This window comes from Pseudopipra pipra, chromosome 8, assembly GCF_036250125.1.
Source record: "Pseudopipra pipra isolate bDixPip1 chromosome 8, bDixPip1.hap1, whole genome shotgun sequence".
In the NCBI taxonomy this organism is placed as follows: domain Eukaryota; kingdom Metazoa; phylum Chordata; class Aves; order Passeriformes; family Pipridae; genus Pseudopipra; species Pseudopipra pipra.
Genome location: NC_087556.1, coordinates 4621307 through 4645019, shown reverse-complemented (window position 1 = coordinate 4645019; position 23713 = coordinate 4621307). Strand labels below are relative to the sequence as shown.

Sequence of the window (23713 nt, the reverse complement as noted above, 5' to 3'; positions counted from 1 at the left end):
TCCCGTTGAAACATTTCCTCTTGATTTGCAGACGGGGAAGGCCCTGCCTGGGAGGGAAACGGCTACAGGGGAGGAAACCAAGAAATGCTCCAACCGGATGGTGCTGCGCGAGTCAAAAGAGGGGCAAGACCGCGGGCAAATACAGTCAGGAAATGAGCTTTTATTCAATCTCTGCAGGAGCCCTTCGCAGCCACGGGCCGGAGGAGCGCGGCCGGCTGGGCTGTGCCCGGCTGGGGACGGGCACCAATTCATCGCTGCCCTGCTCAGGGAGGTTTTTCCGGCCCCGTCCGGGCTTCACCCAACGGCTGCAAAGGTGCTCGTGCGGCATCCGAGCTCATTTCCAGGGATAAAGGAGCCAAACGAGTCCGGAGGGATCCCTCGCTCCGAGGCAAAGGCGTTTGGTCGAGTGTCGCCGCCTGGTCCCGCCTGCGGGGGAGCGTCTCCTCCAGGTGAGCCTTCGGAACCCAAAATGCCGGGGGGACTCAGGTCGGGGCCGCTTTTCGGGCCCGGAGTTGGACGGAGCCCTCGGCGGCTCCCGCTTCCCGCCAGGAACGTTCTCGGGGCTCCCTGGGCAGTCCCAGCTGGGCAGGGAACGCGGGCCGGGAGGAGGCCGGAGCGACAGACAGCGACCCAGCCCTGCTTGGGCTTCCTATTGCCAGGGGATGGAGGAGCTGTGCCCTGGAGCTGTGCCCTACAGCCCCCGTGGGGTGGGCACGGGGGAAAGGGCTGCCCGCGGCTCAGCCGGGCGCTGCTCTGGACGGGCCCCCTGAGATGCCTCACCCTGGACACGCCCCAGCGCCAGCCCCAAAGGACCCAAAGAATCCAGCTGGCATTCGGCAGTGTCGGCACGGCGGGGCTGCAGAGCAGCGCGGGCAGCCATTCCCAGGGCCCACCTCCCAGAGCTCCCCGCGCCCCCCACGTGTGTCCCGCCCGCCCCAAATCCCTGCCCTTCCAGCCGGAGGCCAGCAGCCAGCAGCAGCCTTAAAGCCAGGGCCATGTGCCCTCAGCGGCACTAAATCCCGAGCAAGAGCCCTCGGAGATGCCTGAAAAGAAAAGAGGGTGCTTGGAGAAAGTTGGGCTTGGATGCAATTCGCAGTTTTTCGGGGACCCAACCGCACCTGCAGAACCCGTGGACAGCTGGAACAGGTGGGTCAGAGCCGAGGTGCCCTGAAGGCAGGGCTGTGCATCCCTTTCCTCGGGGAAAAGAAACTCCCCGGGGCCGCTCCCGAGGCTCGGAAGGGACAGCGGCTTCCCGCCCGGACAGACGTCCTCGCCCGTGCTCAGGGGCTGCCTCGCCCCGGGCCGGGAGCGCGTCCGGCCCCCGCCTTCTCCTGGCCAACACATCCCCTGGAGCCCGGCCCGGGCGGAAAACCGGCCCAATTCCAGGGAGCTCGCTCAAGTCCCCCCAGGGACACCAGCGGGGCTGGGGGAGGAGGGTTATAAACAGCAAAGTCTGTGGAATATCAACCTGTCCTTGTCCCGATCCCGCTGAGCAAACCTGGAACCGTGGCTGCTTCCTGGCAAACCTGGCGTTAGAGCGGCAGCTCTGCGGGGGAACAGCCGGGCTCCAGGAGGCACTGGGAGGCTGTTCCAGCAGGAATTCGGCATGGAATTGCGGGCTGTAGGTAGAATTCATCAAACCTGCAAAGCTGAGACCGGCACCCAAACCTGGGCCCCCTGCAGAGAACAATCTTTGTGCTGCCGTGTCGGCCAAAGCCGCTGCCCAACAGTCCCCTCGTTTGACTTTCTAGGTGAATTGTGCACAAGCCAGTCCCCCATTCCCTATCCAGGCTGGGAGTGCTCGTGCCCTTGGCACAGATGGCTCTGGCTGGGCAGGAACTGAGAGCAGGACGTGGGGCAGAGTGGATCAGCTGCCCAGGGAACATCCAGGAGATGAAGCTACGGGATCCTCATTCCAATCAAGGGAACACATTCTGTCTCTGGCAGAAGCCGGGAGCCAAAGCAGATCCCGCCTGGCCAGGCTGGGGGCAGCAGTTGGATCCACTCTGGGGGAAAGCCCCTGTGCCTGCCAGGAGCTCTGACTCTGTTTGTCCTGCCAGCTCTGACCAGTGTCAGGGCCACTGGAGGGATTCAGAATCCACAGAAATCCCAAATCCTACTGAGGGACTCAATCAAAGGAAGAAAGTAATTTTTGTCATAAAAAGATTAAAAAAACTGTTAAAAATTCTAGGACAGCAATCCTGGGATTCTCAGGAAACTTAGTAGTGCTCTTGGTTCCATTTCAATGGATCTTTAGTCCGTCAATGAGCAGCTTGGAGAACTTCCCCTGGGATTTAGAGGCTGAGCAGGGTTTGCTTTGGATTGCCTGGCACCTCTGGCCCCAGCTGGTGCAAACACAACTTGGGCCAATGTGGTTAAACACACTTTCCTACAAAAACAGTTGCTGTATCCCCTAGAAACTACCCCAAGTTTGCAGACAAAACCTTCATCTCGGTCCCTCCTCAGTTATCCCAGGTTTTCCTGGCTGGAGCTGCAAGGAGGCTGTAAATTGAAAGGTAGAAAGAGAAGATCTGTCAGCAAAAGGCACAAAGAAGGGGACAGGTTTCAGAAAACATTTCTGCAATCTAATGAATAACTCTTTCCAGTTTCCCAGGGAGAAGAACAGGAACTCACAGCCACCAAGGCCTGACAGTTCCCTGCAGCCAGAGCTCAGCACACAGCCAGAGAGGCAATTCCAGCATCTAAAAGAAAAAAAAGAAGAAAAAAGTGATTTATTTTGTTTTCAAGTTCCTTTAAGTTGTTCCAAGCAAAGCAAGCCTTGCTCTGGTTTCAGTTGGGTGAACAGGGAGCGCTGGGCACAGGGCACGTCATTAATGCCCAGGGGATGGGGCTTTGTGGGGGAGGAAGAGCAGCTGATGGAGTTGCCCAGTCCAATTCCTGCCCCAGGCCTGACTGGCCCAGGACAAACCCTCTGGCAGGCAGTGGTTTTGTTCCCTCTCATGGTCAGTGCCCAGTGTGTCCCTGTGGGCAGTGCCAGGCTGGGGACAGGCACACGCAGCTGGCAGCACTCTCTGCCCCAAACAGCCTCGGGGGGCAGCGCAGCCCCGGGGATCGAGGGGGGCTGGAGGCGGCCCAGGAAAGGACCCCCCGCTCCCCCCGTGATGTCCTAGGGGACATCCACACTTACCCTCACAGTTTTCCCTGCCTGCAAACTACTTATTACCTCATTTTTACCTCCAAACATTCATCCTCTGCCACACAGATGACCTCAAAGTTTCCCCCAAAACCTCCTTACCTGTCCACTACTGATTACCCCAGTTTACCCCAGGAGCTGCATTCTCTCTGCTGCACATTACCTCAGGTTTGACAGACAAAGATTTCCCTCCCTGCCCACTACTGACTGCCTCACCTTACCCCAAAAGATTCATTCTCTCTGGGACAGACTGCCCCACATTTTACTCCCAACATCTGCCTTACCTGTCCACATCTGACCAGCTCCTTTGTACCTACAGAGGGTCATTCTGCACCCCACACACACCTCAGGCTTATCTCAAACCTCTCCCACCTGTCTGCCACCCAGTGCCTCATCTTTACCTCAACAGGTTCCTTCTCTTCCAGCAGATTACCTGAACTTTAACACCCACAATTGTCTGTGTCTCTCACCACTCATCACCTCAGGTTACCTCAGTGTGTTCATTCCCTGCCCTGCAGAGAATGAACCTCCTTTTTAACCCCCAAACTTTCCCCTTCCAGCCCACTCCTGATTACCTCTTTTTGAACACAAGAGTCATTCTCTCCCCAGAGTCTTCCCTACTGCACACTCCTGATTGCCTCTTTTGGACCTCCAAATATTCATTCTCTGCCCTGCAGCTTTGCTCAAGTTTCACCCTCAGAAATTTCTCTGCCTCTCCCCTACTGACTGCCTCACTTTATTCCAAAATGTTCCTTCTCTCTGCTGCACATTGCCACAGATTTGACCCCACAATTTTCCCTACAAGTCCACCACTGAGTACCTCATGTTCATCTCTCAATATTCATTCTCTACCATGCAGATTACCTCAGATATTTCCCTCCCAATTTTCCCTATGAGTCCACAACTGATTACCCCAGTTTACCTCAGGATGTACATTCTCTCTGCTCCACGTGACCTCAAATTTTACAAACAGAATTTTTCCCTACCTGCCCAACACTGACTGCCTCACTTCACACCAAGATATTCATTCTCTCTGCTACAGATTGCCCAGATTTTACTCCCAAAATTCTCCTTACCTACCCACATGTAATCAGCTCCTCGGTACAAATACATGTTCATTCTCTACCCTGTGGGCTACCCCAAGTTTACCCTAAAACACTCCCCAGCTGTCCACCACTGAGTACCTCATTTATCCTTCAAAATATTCACTCTCTGCCCTGGACGTTCCCTCAAGTTTTAACCCCAAAGGTTTCCCCCCCTCCTGCCCACCCCTGACTGCCTCAGTGTCCATCAGGAGGTACATCCTCTCTGCTACAGGTGACCTGAAATTTTACAAACACAAATTTTCCCGACCTGCCCACCACTCACTGCCTCACTTTATCTCTAAATGGTCCTTCTGTCCTCTACAGATGAGATCAAGTCTTACCCCAACATTTCCCTTCCTCTACATCATCAATTATCTCTTCCTGACACCCCAAATTTCCATTCCATCCCTACACATTCCTGAGTGTTTCCCTCCCAAGCATCCTTCCCTTCTTCCCTGTTTAATAACTCACACTCCAGCCCCAGGCTCTCCACTCCCCCTCAGTGGGACCCCTCCAAAATGCCACCTCCCTCCCCTCTGCAGCACCTCACCTTTTCCTACACAAACAGTTGCTGGGTCCCCTCAAAATTACATTTCTGCAATCTAATGAATAACTCTTTCCAGTTTCCCAGGGAGAAGAACAGGAACTCACAGCCACCAAGGCCTGACAGTCCCCTGCAGCCAGAGCTCAGCACACAGCCAGAGAGGCAATTCCAGCATCTAAAAGAAAAAAAGAAGAAAAAAGTGATTTATTTTGGTTTAAAGTTACATTAAGTTGTTCCAAGCAAAGCAAGCCTTGCTCTGGTTTCTTTGGGTGAACAGGGAGCGCTGGGCACAGGGCACGTCATTAATGCCCAGGGGATGGGGCTTTGTGGGGGAGGGAAGAGCAGCTGATGGAGTTGCCCAGTCCAATTCCTGCCCCAGGCCTGACTGGCCCAGGACAAACCCTCTGGCAGGCAGTGGTTTTGTTCCCTCTCATGGTCAGTGCCCAGTGTGTCCCTGTGGGCAGTGCCAGGCTGGGGACAGGCACACGCAGCTGGCAGCACTCTCTGCTCCAAAGACACTTCTGGCCTCCTTGGCAAACTGCCTCTGACACTTGGTTTTCTTCAGGAGAAATTAAGGAATTGCTCATGGCAGTTTGGAGATGAAGTTATCCCAAAGGGAAGGAAAGAACAAATATTCCTGTCAGAGCCCTTGGGATCTGCTGGGCTGAATTGGGAAGGGCCCATTATCTGCAGAGCAAATACAGGACAACCCCAAACACAAAGCCCAGCCTGTCCAGTGGGGTGTGAAAGCACCACTGGGACAAACCTCCACTCTCCTGATTCTTTTCAGGGACTGCTCCAATCCAGCTCTGAAGCTGCCAAGCCCAAACTGTCCCCAGTGCTCTGGAACAACAGGATCTTCTCAGGGATGATGCATTGGAAGCACAGTCCCAGCAAACACTCCCAGACACACAGAGGCACAACTGGAGCTCATGGCTGGGGCTGGGAAGGGCTGCAAGGAGGACACAACTCCCAGGTAGGGCAGCCTCGGCAGCAACAGCAGCAAATTCCCAGCTTGGATGGCAAAGCAGAGAGACAAAGGCTGGCAATGCCCATGGCATTGGTAGCTTTCCCTTCTGCTCCCTGTGGGGCCACAGCCCGGGAGGAAATCTCCAAGGGGGACAGAAGACCTCAGGAGGCAACAAAAGACAGCAGCGTCTGTTGCCCTGGTCCTGTTCCAACTCAGCCTGCGGGCCCAAACCTTCCCCCTCCAGGGAAACACTGACCTTCCCGGTGTCAGGCTGGAACACAGCCCTCATTCTCACCTTCCACACGCTCCCAGGCTCACCCCAAATTCAGGACAAGGGGCCAAAGGCCCCTCGGGCCGGGGCTCTCTCTGTCTCTGCGGGCTCAGGGACTGCAGCCACCAGGGCCCTCCAGCACGGACAGCCTGGACCCAGAGCAGATCCCTGGGCATTAGCAGCGTCCTGGGCATCCCTGGAGACAGAAACCATCAGCCTCTGGGATAGCACTTCATTGCCAGCACACACAGCCTGCCAAATTTAGGGGGGCAGCTCTCGGACCACAAAGCCCAGTCTGACCCAGTTCTCCTGGGCACCAACACGGACTCCACAAACCCACCAGAATGAGAATGTTCTGCTGCTTTGACAAACTTCAGCCCAGCTTTGCAAACCTCAGTCCCTGCAGCTCCTGCTCTCCAGAGCCCCGTTCAGGGCTGGCTCCAGTTCCCTGGAGAACCTGCCCCAGCCCCACTCTGGGCCAGCCTGAGCAGAAGCCACTGGGCTGCACAAGGAAGAACCCTCCCCTGGCTGCTGCAGCTGGAGGGAGATCCAGCTCCCAATGGAATCCTGGCAACAGCCTCCCAGAGGGTCTCTCCACAGCCCTTGGCAGTGGCTCAGAATGGCAGCAGCTCCAGTGCCAGCTGGGTCCCTGCACGAGTCCTTGTCCCAGCCCTGCCACACGGACACACACGGGAGACACCCACGGGCACACAGGCCTTGCTTGCACAATTCCTCACCCACAGCTGAGGGAAAGCCACACAATAGTAAGAAATACCCTGGGCTGAAAGCACTCATCACTCCAGTCCATCAGGACTTGGAGGCAGTTGGGGAGGCAACAGACCCAAATTCTAATCCTACCTCTACATTTCTAACAGGTTCTCTTAGAAAGATCCTGGACAGGAACTCAGACAACAGAACCCAAACACTGCACAAGTAATAGCAGAAGGTTTGCCAGGAAGAACAGAAGTTCCTTGTTTTCCTTAACGCTCTGGGACTGTAGGACCCAATCTTTGCAACCAAGGGACACCAGAGATGTGATTAATACTTAAACCTCTCCACCATGGTTCTGTCTCAGAGAACTGGGCCAGCCCTGAGCTACTCCCAGGTGCCTGCAGTGCTTTGGGGAGGGGCAGGACAATGTTCCACTTCTGCTTGGAAACATTCCAGATGAGGAAAAGCCACTTCCCTTCTCTCTCTCTGACCCAGAACCAGAACAGTCCTGTGGGACAACATGGACTATGCACGGATGGCCCGAGTCAGTGGGGGGAAAAAAACCTAAACAAACCAAACCACCCCAAATTTCAAGATAAAAACAGGCTGCTTCCTTAATAGGAACACACCAAACTCATTGAAGCCAGAGAGAAAATTACAAACAAACAAACAAACAAAAGACCCAAAGAGATACTTTGCATTGATCATTCCGAAGGAAATTCTCCACAGATCAGAAGCAAGTACCAATACTTTGTCCTCTATTGAAAATTAATGACTTGAGGGGCTGGACATGTCCAGTGAGGGTTCAGGGCTCTGGTGGGTCCTTTATGGCTGATCCCGACCGGCCCAGGCCAAACCCAACCACCCCCATCCCTGCTCCATCCCAAACCTGGGGGCAACATTCAGACAGTTTGGAAACACTGCCCTTCCCTGCCACTCCGTCCTTCCTTACACATCCAGTGCCCAGGGAGCAAATGCCAACAGCAGGAGGAGAGAAACGTGTCCCTCTGACTTACCCCACCCCACGGGCAGCACCAGGAGCCCCCAGCCCGGCCGGCGGGGCTGCAGCCTCTTGCCTTTGGCTGCTCCCAGCCCAGGGCACTTGGCAGAGCTGGGCTGGAGCAGGGCTTTGGCCTGGCCTGGAAGAGAGGAGAACAAGGCAATTAAGGGCACTGGGCAAGTCAAAGGCTCCTGCCCTTCACCCTTCTCTTCAATTGCTCACTAGAGAGTTTTAGCCATGAAAAATCCAGGGGGACAACAAATAAAATGGGACCTTTTCCACCATTTTTATTCCTCTCTACTTCAGGCACTAAAAGGAGGCTCATCTTTCTTACTGCATTCCTTGCCCCATTTGAACAGAACCCTTTTCATTCCAAACCTCCCATGGGAGTCAGTCAATCCTCTGCCATTGGACTTTGGGCAAAGGAAGAGACACCTGGGACAATGGAGCCCAGGAAATGAGGGAGAGAAACCTGACAGGGAAAGGATTCAAGGCACTCCAGAACTCAGAAATGTGTTCATGCCTTGCCAGCCCACCCCCATTCTGTGCCACCCACCTGAGCTGGGCAGGTGAGGCCAAGGCTCCCCTTCCTGCTGCCAATCACTGTCCCAGTACATGGATCCCTGTGCTGGACAGCACTTGGAAAAACCTGGGAAAGGCAAAAGGAAAATGGCACTGCCTGTCAGAAAACATGTCTGTGAACAAACCTTCTGCACAAATGTAATCCCATCCCTCTGCTCCAATAAACCCAGGGCAGGCAGGTCTCTCCAGCCCAGGGAGAACAGGAAGGAGAACTGCAGGAACACAGGCAGGCACAGGCAGCTCTGGGCACTGATTCCCTGCAGACCTCTCTGCACTTGGGGCTCTTGGCACTTCATTTATAAAGAATGGGGGGCAGCAGCCCAGGAATGCCCCTCAAAAACACCGAGAGAGAACAGGAACAGGGGTTGTTTGGGAACAGGCTGTGTGTCCAGCAGGGATGGGAACTGGAAACACGGGAGGCTGGAGGAAGGCAGGGGGTGAGCACGGGCCTGCCTTGGATGGATCCTTTTTCCCTTTGCTCAGGAGCCTCAGCTCCACCCTGTCTGAGAGCACCAGGGAACTGCTGCAGGGGAAGAGTTCATTTAGGCACAAGCCAGTGATGCAGCCACCGGGGCAGGGCAAGAGGGGAGAGGAACTGACACAAAAATGACACAATCACCACTGAAAGGGACTTTATTGAGCTGCAACACAAACACATTCACAGCCCGCCAGGGCAAGAGGTGCCCCCAGGACCACCAACACAGCAGCTGGGCTTGCAGGAACACCCTCTTCTCAAGTTATGGAGCCAAGGGCTCACAGTTGGGATCCACCCTAAAGATGCACTCAGGCATCAGGGCCAAGTCCTGCCCAGTCACTGCAGACAGTTCAGCCCCAGCAGCAGTGGCATTTTCTGCCTCTCCCTCCAACATTATTTGGGACCCAACAGCTCAAGGCTGTGGAATTTCAGCTTCATAAATGTTTTATAAAGTTGTACTTCCTGAGAACTGGTGCATTTTTGAGTCTTCCTGACTCTTCCAGGGCTGCACTTGCCAGGATCCTTTGGGCCTGGTGTTTTGCTGACAGGCAGGGCACTCCAGAAAACAACTCCTCACCAGTCATGGAATAACAGGAACAGCTGGAATCAGAGTGGGGAAAGGAATTCTGTTATCCTGATGATGTTGGGCTGCAGGACACAGGCAGCAGGTACCCAACAGTTGGACCGATATTCGCCTCGGGAGGATGGTGCCAAACTGTGCCATCCCCTGCCCCAGCTGATCCCTTTGCTCTTTTGGCAGCACTTCCCAGAACAGCCCAGCAGGCAGAGCCCAGGGGACGGCCCTGCTGCTGTGACACCGGGGCTGGGACTGGCACCGCTCACACAGGGGGACAACGATGCCAGGGAGACCCCCCCGGACCCGGCACCGTAAGGGAAACTACAGCACTGCATGGCAACAGTGCTCCCAGCCCCTGGAATCACATCCATCCAATCCCACTGAGGGCACCAACAGCCGCCCGCACAATGAGCCCGACAGACCCCGGCCCTGCCAGAGAGTCCCCCCGGGCACAAAGGGACACTGACCCCTGGGCAAGGGCCATTTGCTTCCCACGTCACCTTGTCCTGGGGTCCTGGTTTGGAGCTGCTTTTCCATCTCCATCCAAATCAAACCAAGGCACCCGACCCAGGCACCTTTTCCAGGGAACTGCCCGGGCCAACAGCATCGCCCAGAGGGACCACAAGGGCTGTGAGGATGGCCAGGATCCACAGGTTCTGTAAGATATCAAGCTACAACATGGCAATATCATTCCCTCCACTAACATTTATTCACAGGAACATATTCCCATTTTCCTTGTCTGCATTTAATCACTAATTCCGTGAGGGTGGCACTTGGGAGCCAAGTAGCCAAACCACTGCCAACTGACCCCAAATCCCTACAAACCTGACACTGCCCTAGTTCTTCCTGTTTCATTCCCACAGGTACAGTGTCTCACTCAGCACATGGACTACTTTTGCCTCCCCCCATCGTGACTTCAAACTCCCTCTGGCACGGGTTATAAGCTCCTGCTTTCCAAAAGTGCTTCCCACTGACAGATGTGGCTGACCCAGCAGTGAGCCATGCATGCTCCCTCTCTGCTCCCAGCACTTGCTCTGGGGCTTTTCCCCATTTCCCCAGTGATTTGTGCTCACTGTCCAGGGGATCTACACTTGTTGCTTCAACCACAGGGCCGGTGGCAACTCCCTCCCGAGGCCTCGCTCCTGCCCCGACCCCTGCTCTGGCTCTGCCTTGGATCCACCATCTCCATTCCATGGGGCTGCCTTCCTGAGCAGGGCCTGGCCTGGGCATCCTGGAGGAGCTTTTTACCCAAGGCCTTAGGGGGATTTCAGGCCCTCTTAGCATTTGTTAAGTTCCCACTAAAGCCCAAGAACATACTCAGAGCCGCTTCTCCAACAGGGTCTATCTTGGGCTGGCTTCCAGTAACTTCCTATTCCCAAATCCTAAGGGCACTTCCTTCCTACCTGGAACAGTTCATTAGGATACATGCCCAGAATAAAGACAAGTGCCACAAGCATTCAAACACACAAGGTACCTTTATTACAGTGAGAATAATAATAATAATAAACTTAGCAAAGAGAATCAAAAGTTAAAAAAGGATACAAATGAACTGCCTTATTGTGTGGCATTAAAACAAATACTAAGAACAGCATTCAATACAGTATAATCTTAACTAGTAAAAAGGGAGTCAAAGGGATACCAAAAAGGATCATAACACAATCTTATGGATAACTATTAACACGATATTTGGTTAGTAATAGGGGAAATTAAAGGGAAAATATTATGAATACTAAATAAAGGGTATTAAAGGAACACTAAAGGATATTTAAAGTCTTCTTTCTCGATTGCCTCCTATCACTAACCTGTGCCCACCCCCCCAGCCAGGCAGGGCTGTCAGGATCTGCAGCAGCTGGTCGGTGCCCATCCCTTAGCGGGCGTCCCCGTGGAGCAACACAGGCTCGGTGGCAGGATGAGGATCGCTCAGCTCAGCAGTCCTGACAGCCCATTTGATCAGCTCCACATTACACCACGTAGGGCCAGGACGCAGTGTAAGGGGAGGCCTGAATGGCAGCCAAACACCGCCTGATCATTGCCTGGTGGCAACAGTCTGGGCCTGCCCTACTTGTAGGGCAAGGGGCCAGCCACCCCTGCCCACATCATCTTCCTCTCACCATCATCTTTCTCACCCCTAGGGATGACCTCTCCCATGGTGTTTCAAGGGTAGATGTACCTACCTTGCAAGATGTAGCAGAACCAAGGAAGAACTCAGCTCTCATAACAGGGGATATCAGGCTGACTTGCTGAAAAGCACAATGGACCTTACAATTAAGCTTGTGCCATCAAGTTACATTGTACCACACTCGAGCTGGTTTCACATCCTAATAGGATTTCTTTCTCACACCTCTATGCTCCATTGATCATCTAATTCAGCAGTCCCCCCTTACACGACCCTACTTCTGCCAGAGGCTCCAATTGGCATCATTAGCACTGGCAGGAACCTTCAGTTCCCCCTCTGCAGCTCGTATTGGCCACAGGTCTGGAGCCTGTTGAATTGCTCCCCGAGCTGTTTCCAACCCTCCCTGCTGCTCATTTCCCACTCAAACTCACACTTCTGCCCTAGGACTTTATGGCCCAGGCCAAGGATTGGTCCCAAAGGAGGACCTTGTTGTCACCAAAAGCCAAACCAACCAATAAACTGCTGGGCTTCCACCTTGCTCTGGGGGTGACCAAGCCTGAAGTCTCCTGCCTAGTCCTGGGCAATACTTCCGGGGGACCACAACACCTCTGAGATCCTAAAAATATCACAGGTTGGGCAGGTCTTGAATTTTGTCTGGATTAACTCCCCCCCTTCCTTTCCATGTGCTGCCCTACTCATTCTAATGGTGCTTGTACTCCCTGAACCATTCCCTCACCCATCCAACCATCCCTTGTGCCCTCTCTGACAAGGACAGTGGGTCCAGGTGTTCTGCCACGCTCCCAGGGCACAGGGTGGGACTGTGGAGCCACCCTCGAGGGGGGAAACGTGCCCTGCCTGCCCTGCCCAGGGAAAGGGAACTGCCCCCAGTGTTCCCCAGCACAAGGCACCCTTGGGAATATCCCCTGCAATGGGACACTCAGGGACAGCAACAAGCACTGCACGAGGCTGCTCTGGCACAGGACCAATTTTAAGCTCAGCTTTTCTCTGGACCACTGCACTTTGTTTCCCACCTCATCCTGCAGTCAGAACTTGCTGTCCTTGTAACTTTTTAGGGTGACCATAAATTACAGAGGCCTCTGCTCCAGCACCCACAAGGGCCTGAACCATCTGAAAAGATCCATTTTTCCAGGGAATTCAAAGCTCCACCTGAGGACCAGGGTCTTTTCTCACCCATCCTTGTGCTGCAGCTTGGCCTCCATCTCACTCTGCTTTCAGTTCTCTCCATGGTTGAACATTGGCAGCCCTGGCCCTGGGCGGAGCTCGGCATCCTGATCCCATCCCTCCTGGCCCCGGAACCGCTGACTCAGCAATGGGGGGCCCTCCATTGCCAAGGGCACAGTCCCGTCGGGGCTCATGGGGGGAGCAGGAGGTCGAAGGCTCCATCCCTGCTGCTACAACCTTCCAACACTACAGCCAACAGAGGGGCCTCTCCAGCCCTGCCTCCCAAGGCATCCTGAACTAACCCAGCCCAACTCCACAGGACAAACTGCTCCCTCTCTGCCCAGTCCAGTCTACTCTCAGGAATGCCTGAATCCATTGCAGGGACCTTGCTTTGAGCTCCCCAGGGCCGGGCACCCCGAGGATCTCCCCGAATAATCCTTTCGGTGCGCGCTGGAGTCCTCGGGGTGCCCCAACCCGGGGGGCACCAACAGCACTGTCCCTCCAGGGGGCCCAATTTGCTCCTAAAATGCAGAGGGATCTTGCCTGTGTCCCAGACTGGTCCGGGGATCTGAGGCCCTTCCCGAGAAAATCTCGGTGCCGGCGTGAAGGGCCAGAGATCCCTTGGAGCCACGGGAGAGCAGGCAGAGTCCCTCCTGGGGGGCCAATTTTCCTGCCTGAATTCAGCTCTTCAAAGAAGCCTCTGAGACTCAGCTGGTGAGTTTTACAAGCCAGGCATTCCTTGCTTACAACACCCTGCCATCATCCCAGCCCCACGGGTGCCCTGGCAGTCAGCTCCCAAAGGGCACACGGAAGTGTCTCCACTGCAGCTGATGGGAGGGATCAGCATTACAGGAGGGTTCATTTTCCTTCCCTGCCTTCCTGTTCCACATTCAGGGCATTTTCCAACACTCATTACCATACACACCTACCCTTACAAGGTTTCCAAGGGGCTTCACTGAGGGCCTTCCCAGGTCTGCTCTGTCTGGAGCCCTCAAAGTCCTCAGTGCCTGCCTGAGGAACCTCAACACAACTCACCTGCTTACACAGCAACTTGGTGCTGCTTGGCTCATGCCTCACTTCCCTTCTTCCTTCTTTCTTCACCTCCCTTGCTTGGTCCCTTTCAATCCCTTGGCTCAGCTCTCTGCAGTTTCCAGGCTACCTCCCACTGCAAAAAGGATCAGCTCTTGTTACATCTCAACACTCAGATATCATTCCCCCTTTATTCTTGACACTGGGCCATCAGGCCAGTGTCTCATGATTTAAAGCATAGTTTGACTCCTCAGTGACAACAACAGCTACAGCCCTGAATCCTAACACAGGCTGAGACACAAACACGGATGGGAACTCTGAAGGATCCACTTTGTCCTGCTCACCAATCCAAAGGAGCTTTCTGAACTCAAGAATAACAGACCCCAGGTCCTTTTTCTGCAAATTTAGCTTCTATCAATGTGACCCACAAGACCTGGAAAGGCCCTTCCCACTTCACCTGCAGGGCTGGCAGTGCCACCACTGGACACAGACCCAGGGGCTGGGCAGGAACGGAGGGGCTGGGGCGTCCAATCCATCGGCCCAGGCGGCACCAGGAGTTCCTGGAGTTCCTGAGGGGAGAGCCTCAAGACAACAAAGGATTAGGAAGATCATTTTAAACTTCAATATGTATATCTCTTGGAAGATGGGGAGTTGGACAAAGCCTACTGGTGCAACAAGGACACACTCAAGGCTATCTATTCAAAGGATCTACCAGCACTCAAAAGCTATCACTGTCCTTCTGTCAGGGCAAACTCAGCAAACTCTGTTTGCCAAGAGCCTCCTGGAGGATTTCCAGCTTTTTGGGCTCTCTTTTAACCATTTTTCCCATCACTGTAGCTGGGACTATCACCTGCCCTACAGGGGGAACAGCCCACACAGTTCACTCGCAGGGATGCCATTAACTCAAAGTCCCTTCTCAGGGGGGTCACTGCACACCTTGTCCTTTGTTTGCCCTCCCCACCAAAGATGCTTCCAACAGTTCTGAGACATCTGGCAGACCCAGAGCTCTCCTCAGGGAATGCTTCAGCTGCTTAAAGGCTGCCCTTGCACCATCTAGCCAAGGCAGCAAATGCTTACAGGCTGTTCTTAAAAGCTGGTATAAAAGTCTTACCACACATCCAGAGAGAGCAATCCAGAGTCCAGCCTGTCCCACCATTCCCAGCAAGGCAGTTCATGGGCTGTCTGGGGCTCAGGAGGAGTCAGGGGGCTTCTTTTCTTCCTTCCTGCTTTTCAGGTTTTTCTCCTTCAAAAGCAAAGGTTTCTTGGCTTTCCTTGCTCAAGCAGATGCAGCAAAGGCCATCTTTGCAATCCAATACTGGAAACTGCTCGAGGTTGTCATTTAAGGTGGTTTTCTCAGGTCCTGCACTAATCAATCATCCTGGCCATTGGTTTCTTGGCAGGTTCTTGCATTCACATCCTACAAACAAACCAGGATGAGCAAATTTAGCTGTTACTGCAACCAATCCAGTCTGGCATTCTGATTTTAAAGGATACTGGGTTTGCCTTACCCATATAGATCCCACATTAGGGGTAATACCTACAGGTTCTGCCCTCTTCCACTCTCCTGCAATTCCACTGGCCCACACCACAGGAACAACTGCAGCTGCCACTTCAGTCGGGACCTTGCTGCTGACAGGAGTTATTCCCTGCACAACAAGAGCTGCTGCTTGGACACATTTAGTTTCAGCAATTACAGTTTCAATATCCCCAGTTTTCCATTTCATTTCTGCCTCAACTTTTCCACTCAATCTCTTCCTAGCACAGGTTTGGGTGAGTTTGGCAAATGGACCAACCGAGGAATTCCCCAATGTTTTCCCAGTTTAACCCCTGTCACACCAATCACCTTAACACTGCCAGTCCTTAATTCTCCCTCTACTGGGTTAAGGACTGAGGAAGTTGGACCTGTGTCTGACCAGGACAAGTGCAAACCAAATGCTGGGGACTGGAACACACACCTGGCACTCCTGCAGCTCTTACCATTACATTCAAGAGAAAATAGTGAATTGTACCATCACTGCTCATTTCTTCTGTACCACACCAACATCATTCCAGGCCTCTCACTGCCAACCCTATGCTTCTCCCAGCAGCTCCAGTGGCACCAAAACTTGTCCTGAAGGCACAAAGGCTCCTTTTGGGAGCACCATGACCCACCCAGACTGTAGCACTGGAATTCCATCTCCTGGACAAGCTGGGAGAAGCAGGGAAGAAAAACAAGGACCTTACAGGTCAATTGGGGGCACCTCTTCATCCAACAGCAGCTCCAAGAAAGGTACTGAGTCAACACCTCACCAAAAACACAGGAAAACAACTGCCAACACCTGGACAATCACTTCAGTTTTCAACTGATAAAGCAACACTGAAGAAAAGCTTTTCAGACACTTGGCAAGACTCCATCCCACTTTAACCAGTGTGTGGGACTTGTTCCCAGCCTCCTGAGGTTCATTTCCCACCTCACTCAGGGCTGCAGTACACCTGGTTCTACACACACACACAGGGAGCTGCTGCTCCTGCATTCCAGTCTCCTGGTTCCCCTTGCAACTCCTCCAGCTGTTTGCCCAGCTCTCCAGTGCCCATTCCTTTGCCCACTGCACTTGTTCACAGCCCCAGGGCTCCCAGGGCCACCCTGGGCTCTCCCCTGCCCTGCCACTCAGGGCCCTTTCCCAGCCCCGACTCCATCCAGCACTGACCCAGCTGCTGCACCTGCAATTCTCCTGCTCCTGCCCTCCCTCTGCCTGCAAAACACCCCTGCCAGCTCCTGCACCCCACCTCTTACCTCCCAGCAAAGCAGAGCTGCATCCTCCTGGATCCTCCAGCTGGATGCTGCTGGCTCTGGGCAGCTCCCACCCTTCAGCAGGGGATGCCAAAGGCAGCTCTGGGGACTGGCCCCAGGGCAGGGACACCCACTCTGGCTCACACCAACACTCAGCCAGCTCAGGCCTGGGCTCTTCTGCCTGCAGGGCAACAAACAGCCAAGCAGGGACACTGGGACACTCCAAGGAAACAGGCAAAACAAACTCAGCAGCCTGGCACACCACAGCCCCCAGACCTGCCCAGGCTCCAGCTGCTGCACAGACCTGTGGCCACACAGGACCCAAACCCACCCCCAGCACAGACAACCCTGGGCAGGTCAAGCTGCTCATTCCCAAACACAACCAAACATCCATCCCACTGTCTGCCAGCCCCTGCTCCCAGCAATCCATCATCTTTCCCATTTCCTTTCTTTACAGGTCCTTCCATTCACATTCTACTATCAAACCATGATCAGCAAATTTAACTGTTACTGCAACCAATCCAGTTTGGCTTCCTAATTTTAAAGGATACTGGGTTTGCCTTACCAGGAGAGACTCTGCCTTAGGGGTAATTCTTACAGCTTCTGCCCTTGTCCATTTCTTGGAATTCCACTGGCCCACACCACAGGAACAACTGCAGCTGCCACTTCAGTCAGGACCTTACTGCTGACAGGAGTTATTATCCCTCTGTAAACACCAAACTGCTTCAGTACAAACAATCTAGTGGACACTACAACTCCTTGGCACTTTCAGTGTAACCAGTGCAAGTCAGTTCCTAAGTTACACAAGGTTTTCTTCTCAAGTTGTAATTAATTAAGATATCAAAACAACAACAACTGTGAGATAAGAGATCCCCCCCAATGGTTCTACTTTTAGGGAAACAAAAACCCAAACCCCCATCCCCAGTACTACAATAGCTCAGGCTCCCAGAAAGGCCCAGGGGCTGGGCTGGGGCTTTTGGCTGCCCTGGAGCACAGGCAGGAACACGATGTCACCACCCCACAGCCACAGCTGAGAACCCAAAGAGCAGCCACACCAGCAGCTCCTGCCAGCCCTGCTGGGCTGGGCCTTGGGGAGGAAGGGCACTGGCCTTTCTTCCTGCCTAGGAGCAAAGAGCCTCCTTGCTGAGCACTTCTCCTGCCAAGGGCATCAGCTCAGAGGGGAAGTTCATCAAGTGCAACTTCTTGGAATGAGGAAGATACTTGTTCCCTGGACAATCTCTTTCCAACTGAACTCAGAAGTACACACTAGAAGTTCAGGTATTGTCTAAAATTTCTTACAAGAACCTCTGAGACACAACTGGTGAGTTTCAGAAGCCAGGCAATCTTGTATTCCTATGCTCTTGAATCATTCCAGCCCACCAGTTGTCCTGGCAATCAGTTCCCAAAGGGCACACAGAGCTATCTCCACTGCAGATGATGGGAGGGGTCAGCATTACAGGAGGATTCATTTTCCTTCCCTGCATTCCTGTTCCACAGTCAGGACATTTTCAAACACTCATTACCATACACGCCTACACTTCGAAGGTCTCAGAGGGGCGTCACCGAGGGCCTTCCCAGGTCTGCTCTGTCTGGAGCCCTCAAAGTCCTCAGTGCCTGCCTTAGGAACCTCAACACAACTCACCTGCTTACACAGCAACTTGCTGCTGCTTGGCTGCTGCCTCACTTCCCTTCTTCCTTCTTTCTTCACCTCCCTTGCTTGGTCCCTTTCAATCCCTTGGCTCAGCTCTCTGCAGTTTCCAGGCTACATCCCACTGCAAAAAGGATCAGATCTTGTTACATCTCAACACTCAGATATCATTCCCCCTTTTTTCCTCACACTTGGCCATCAGGCCAGTGTCTCATTATTTAAAGCATAGTTTGACTCCTCAGTGACAACAACAGCTACAGCCCTGAATCCTAACACAGGCTGAGACACAAACACAGATGGGAACTCTGAAGGATCCACTTTGTCCTGCTCACCAACCAAAAGGAGCTTTCTGAACTCAAGAATAACAGACCCCAGGTCCTTTTTCTGCAAATTTAGCTTCTATCAATGTGACCCACAAGACCTGGAAAGGCCCTTCCCACTTCACCTGCAGGGCTGGCAGTGCCACCACTGGACACGGACCCAGGGGCTGGGCAGGAACGGAGGGGCTGGGGCGTCCAATCCATCGGCCCAGGTGGCACCAGGAGTTCCTGGAGTTCCTGCAGGGGAGAGCCTCAAGACAACAAAGGATTAGGAAAAGGATCATTTTAAACTTTAATATGTGTATCTCCTGGAAGATGGGGAGTTGGACAAGGCCTACTGGTGCAACAAGGACACACTCAAGGCTATCTATTCAAAGGATCTACCACCACTCAAAACTATCACTGTTCTTCTTTCAGGGGGAACTCAGAAAACTCTGTTTGCCAAGAGCCTCCAAGAGGATTTCCAGCTTTTGGGGCTCTCTTTTAACTATTTTTCCCATCACTGTAGCTGGGACTATCACCTGCCCTACAGGGGGAACAGCCCACACAGTTCACTTGCAGGGATGCCATTAACTCAAAGTCCCTTCTCAGGGGGGTCACTGCACACCTTGGCCTTTGTTTGCCCTCCCCACCAAAGATGATTCCAACAGTTCTGAGACATCTGGCAGACCCAGAGCTCTCCTCAGGGAATGCTTTAGCTGCTTAAAGGCTGCTCTTGCACCATCTAACCAAGGCAGCAAATGCTTACAGGCTGTCGGAAAAGTTGGCAGAACAGTCTTACCACACATCCAGAGGGAGCAATCCAGAGTCCACCCCATCCTACCATTCCCAGCAAGGCAGTTCATGGGCTGTCTGGGGCTCAGGAGGAGTCAGGGAGCTTCTTTTCTTCCTTCCCGCTTTCTGGATTTTCTCCTTCAAAAGCAAAGGTTTCTTGGCTTTCCTTGCTCAAGCAGATGCAGCAAAGGCCATCTTTGCAATCCAGTACTGGAAACTGCTCGAGGTTGTCACTTACAGGGGTTCTCTCAGGTCCTGCACTGATCAATCATCTTGGCCACTGGTTTACTTGGCAGGTTCTTGCATTCACGTCCTACAAGCAAACCAGGATGAGCCAATTTAGCTGTTACTGCAACCAATCCAAGCTGGCATTCTGATTTTAAAGAATACTGGGTTTGCCTTACCCATATAGATCCCACATCAGGGGTAATACCCACAGGTTCTGCCCTCTCCCACTCTCCTGCAGTTCCACTGGCCCACACCACAGGAACAACTGCAGCTGCCACTTCAGTCGGGACCTTGCTGCTGACAGGAGTTATTCCCTGCACAACAAGAGCTGCTGCTTGGACACATTTAGTTGCAGCAATTACAGTTTCAATATCCCCAGTTTTCCATTTCATTGCTGCCTCAACTTTTCCAGTCCATCTCTTCCTAACACAGGTTTGGGTGAGTCTGGCAAATAGACCAACCGAGGAATTCCCTAATGTTTTCCCAGTTTAACCCCTGTCACACCAATCACCTTAACACTGCCAGTCCTTCATTCCCTCTTTGTTGTGTTAAGGACTGGAGAAGTTGGACCTGTGTCTGACCAGGACATGTGCAAACCAAATGCTGGGGACTGGAACACACACCTGGCACTCCTGCAGCTCTTACCATTACAGTCCCGAGAAAACAGCCAATTGCACCATCACTGCTCATTTCTTAATCCCAATCCCACACTGCTTTGGCACTTGGAGCACCACTTTTATCACCCAATTACACTCCATTAGAGAGCTCCATGTCTAGCAGGGACAGCTACCCCTGGGATACTCTCAGCAATGCCTGAATCCATTGCAGGGACCTTGCTTTGAGCTCCCCAGGGCCGGGCACCCCGAGGATCTCCCCGAATAATCCTTTCGGTGCGCGCTGGAGTCCTCGGGGTGCCCCAACCCGGGGGGCACCAACAGCACTGTCCCTCCAGGGGGCCCAATTTGGTCTCAAGGCTTCAATGGACAGCCCAAAAGGCATTTCAAGAGGCCTTCTTTGGAACCCCCCAATGGGTATGGGGAGGAAGCCACAAGAAGGCCTCATTTCTAAAGGCAGGGGGATCTTGCCTGTGTCCCAGACTGGTCCGGGGATCTGAGGCCCTTCCCGAGAAAATCTCGGTGCCGGCGTGAAGGGCCAGAGATCCCTTGGAGCCACGGGAGAGCAGGCACAGAGTCCCTCCTGCAGGGCCAATTTTGCTGCCTGAAAACAGCTCTTCAAAGAAACTTCTAAGACTCGGTGAGTTTTAGAAGCCAGGCATTCCTACACACTGTGAGATATTTTAAAAGCTTACTGAGTGAAAAAACATACAGCTTTTATCAGTGACATCTGACCTCCCACAGACAGCTCCTTTTCCCTTTCAGTACAAAATTATTTTCATGGAATCATTTAATAGGAAGTGCCCAGGAACCCCAGACTGTGCTTTCCAGAACAGAAAATAAACAGAGGGAAGGAGCTTTGCATGAGTGTAACATACTCCAGAACACACCTGACTTTAGTTTTACTCTGTATGCTCAAATATAGCAGAAGACAAAAACTCCAGCAGGAGAGCTGGCACATTACCCATGGTACCCTCAAAGTCCCCCTTAAGAGACCTGGAGAAAAATCGTAGTTGTGCGAGTCCCTTTTGCCTGCAGATGGCTGGGGATCCTCTCCATCCACCTCGTGCTCTCCCAACAGCAGAAAGGGGAACCTCAGGGACACGGTGGCACTCGACATCCTGCTGAGAGAACAAGGAAACCTTTAGCATAAAGGGGAGTTGGAATCTAAAACTTCCTTTCCTGGGAGCTTTGTGAAGCCTGCAACCAAGAGGGGGAAAATTTGCATCTCCTTTGGTGCAGGTGTCAACAGAGGCCAACAGAGCTTTCACCTTTTTCAGACAACTGTGCCCTTTTTGGCTCCCTGGCAGCTCCAATGGCACCAGAACCCCCTTCCTGCACACCCACGGGTGTCACACACAGGCACCCACACACCTTTGCTCCAGCCCACACGGGGCCAACATTTCCTCACCCTGCACATCCCAAGGGGAGTAGTTTTGCTAGAGAGCACAGCAACCCCCCTGTCCTCACAAACTGCCTCCCTGCAAAAAAAGGAATAATTTCTCCTGGACACTCCTCCCACAGTCAAGGTTTTTTAAAATGTGCTCAGGGTCCCTCCCAGCTTCTGCCTGCCCTTGCATTTAAAGGCATGGGCATGTTTCAACAGCAAACCCAGCTCCTCCCTGGCAGTATAAGCCCTGCTCTTACCTGGACAGACTCCCGGGCTCGGCACAGCTGTGGCTCATGGAGCAGCTTCCCAAGGCCCTTCTCTCTCCCAGCAGGAAGCACAACTCGCCTCCACTCCCCAGCACCAGGGGAAACCACGAGCCAGGCTGCAAACTGACACAGAACAACCAAAAAGCATTAATGCAGCACCAAGAAACCAAGTTAAAGCAGTCTTTGCCTCGTAACCCTGCACGGGGAAAGACTTTGGGATTCCGAGGCAATCCCTGAGACACCCAGAGAGCAACAGCCCCGCAGCCCTGCCACGGCTCCCCCGGGGTCACCCGGCAGGGAAGGGGCTTACCCGGCCCCCGCTGCCCAGCACAAGGCGCCCCTAAACGCCCCCCGGCTCCCCCGGTCCATAACCCAGCGGCCAAGGCGCTCTCCCCTCCGCAGCCCGGGCAGCAGCGGGGCACCACCCTCAGCCCTCACACACAACCGACCGCACCCGCCCCGCCGGCCCTTTATACCGCGGGCCGGCAGCGCTGCCCAATCAGCGCTCGAGCGCCGCCGCCCAATCCCAGCCCGCCTGGCCCTGCGGCCCCGCCCCGCCCGCTCAGCTGAGGGAGATCGGGAACTGGGGACAGGAACCTGCTGCTGGGGGAGACAGCCTGGAGATGGAATTGCACACGGGCACCTGAAGCCCAGGCGATTTGCTTGCCTTGGCAAGGCCCTGTCACAGGAAATCTTGCTCCCTGTCACAGGAAATCTCTGTTTCCCTGCCCATCCCTGGAGACAGGTGGCCCCTAAAATCCCCGGCAATCAGGAAGCACAGGCTGGAGGAGCTGGCAGGACCCAGTGGCCGTGTGTGCTGTGTGACACCGTGTCCTGCAGCCCCACGGACCTGCACAGCAGGGACAGGTCCTGGCAGCGTTTCAGTGCTGAGGCCAAAGCTGGGGCTCAGGGACAGCTGGGGCACGTGGCAGCTCTGGGAATCTCTGCCATGGATGGCTGGGCATTCCAGGACTGCCTGCTGGGCAAAGGAGCTTCTCTGCAGACTGTGGAACCAACAGGTCTCATGGACTGTAAGAAGCCAGAACTGCTGCAGGACTGTAGAGGAATCTGGGTCACAAGAGACAGTTCAAGGTCTCTAAGTCTGACCTCCTGCTCAGGCCACAGTCACCAATGGGATCGCACCGGGTTGCTCAGGGAGGGATCCAGTCATGTTTTGAAACATTCCACGGATGGGGATACAACAACCTCCCCAGGCAACCCGTTCCATGAGCGACTGTCCTGACAAAATACCTCCCCTCCTATGCGGTTGGCAGCAACAGCTGGGCTGGCAGGAGCAGAACCTCCCTGCTGGGCCATTCCCCAGCAGCCCAAGTGCCCTGCACAGGGCTTGGTGCGGAGGCCTGGGCAGCTCGTTCCTCCAGCTGGGCATTTTAGGAGCTGCCCTTGCCCCGTCACTGCCAAGTCCCTCTGGCAGTGGTGCAGCTCCTCAGCTGGAGTGCCTCTGAGGGACCCCCGGCCACGTTTCCCAGCAGCTGAAGGAAGGGAGGGTCACCCCCCAAGCTGGGCTGCCTTTCTCTCGCTGCCTTTTCCCCACCTTTACACTGCAGTGACAAGAGCTGCACTTTCCCAGGGAACGGGGCAGTGACAGGGCAGAGCAGCAGGCAGGAACCCCCTTCTTTTCTGCAGGCCACTGACTAACTGTGTGTGAAGGGACAGCGACTCTGGTACCAACTCCACCTTCCACTTCTTGTCACAGATCGATCTGAGGCACTTGTCAGGTCAATACCTGCTCTTTTCAGGAGCACCAGGCTTGTGGTCAGTGTCCTCATTGTAGCCCACGAATCCCTCTAGGTGTTAAATCAGCCTCCCTGTCCTGATTCTTCTCATGAAGAATTAGCATTTAATGAGATCTACAAATTATCCTGAGAGGGTCTATGTTACAAGCTCAGTTTGGCAGTGTTGCTATCCTGGAAAGTGTGGAACAGTGACTGTCAGTTCTCCTTAGGATGCTCTTAAACACCATCCCTACATTCCCAGGAGAACTCT

The 23713-nt window shown here is 53.8% G+C and overlaps 2 long non-coding RNA genes across 3 annotated transcripts; both read right to left on the bottom strand.

Moving 5' to 3' along the window:
- Positions 1-1251: 1251 nt before the first annotated feature.
- Positions 1252-4999, bottom strand: LOC135417812 (uncharacterized). Its single transcript, XR_010432214.1, has 3 exons — positions 4790-4999; positions 1343-1619; positions 1252-1291 (listed from the first exon to the last, which is right to left on the bottom strand). It is a non-coding gene; the product is annotated as an uncharacterized LOC135417812 (long non-coding RNA).
- A 4657-nt stretch (positions 5000-9656) lies between these two features.
- LOC135417817 (uncharacterized) lies at positions 9657-12072 on the bottom strand. 2 transcript variants are annotated; one of them, XR_010432216.1, is made up of 3 exons: positions 11759-11873; positions 10687-10772; positions 9657-10025 (listed from the first exon to the last, which is right to left on the bottom strand). It is a non-coding gene; the product is annotated as an uncharacterized LOC135417817 (long non-coding RNA). The 2 variants fall into 2 exon arrangements; XR_010432215.1 differs by lacking the exon at positions 9657-10025 and having other exon boundaries at positions 10721-10772; positions 11759-12072.
- Between the last annotated feature and the right edge of the window lie 11641 nt (positions 12073-23713).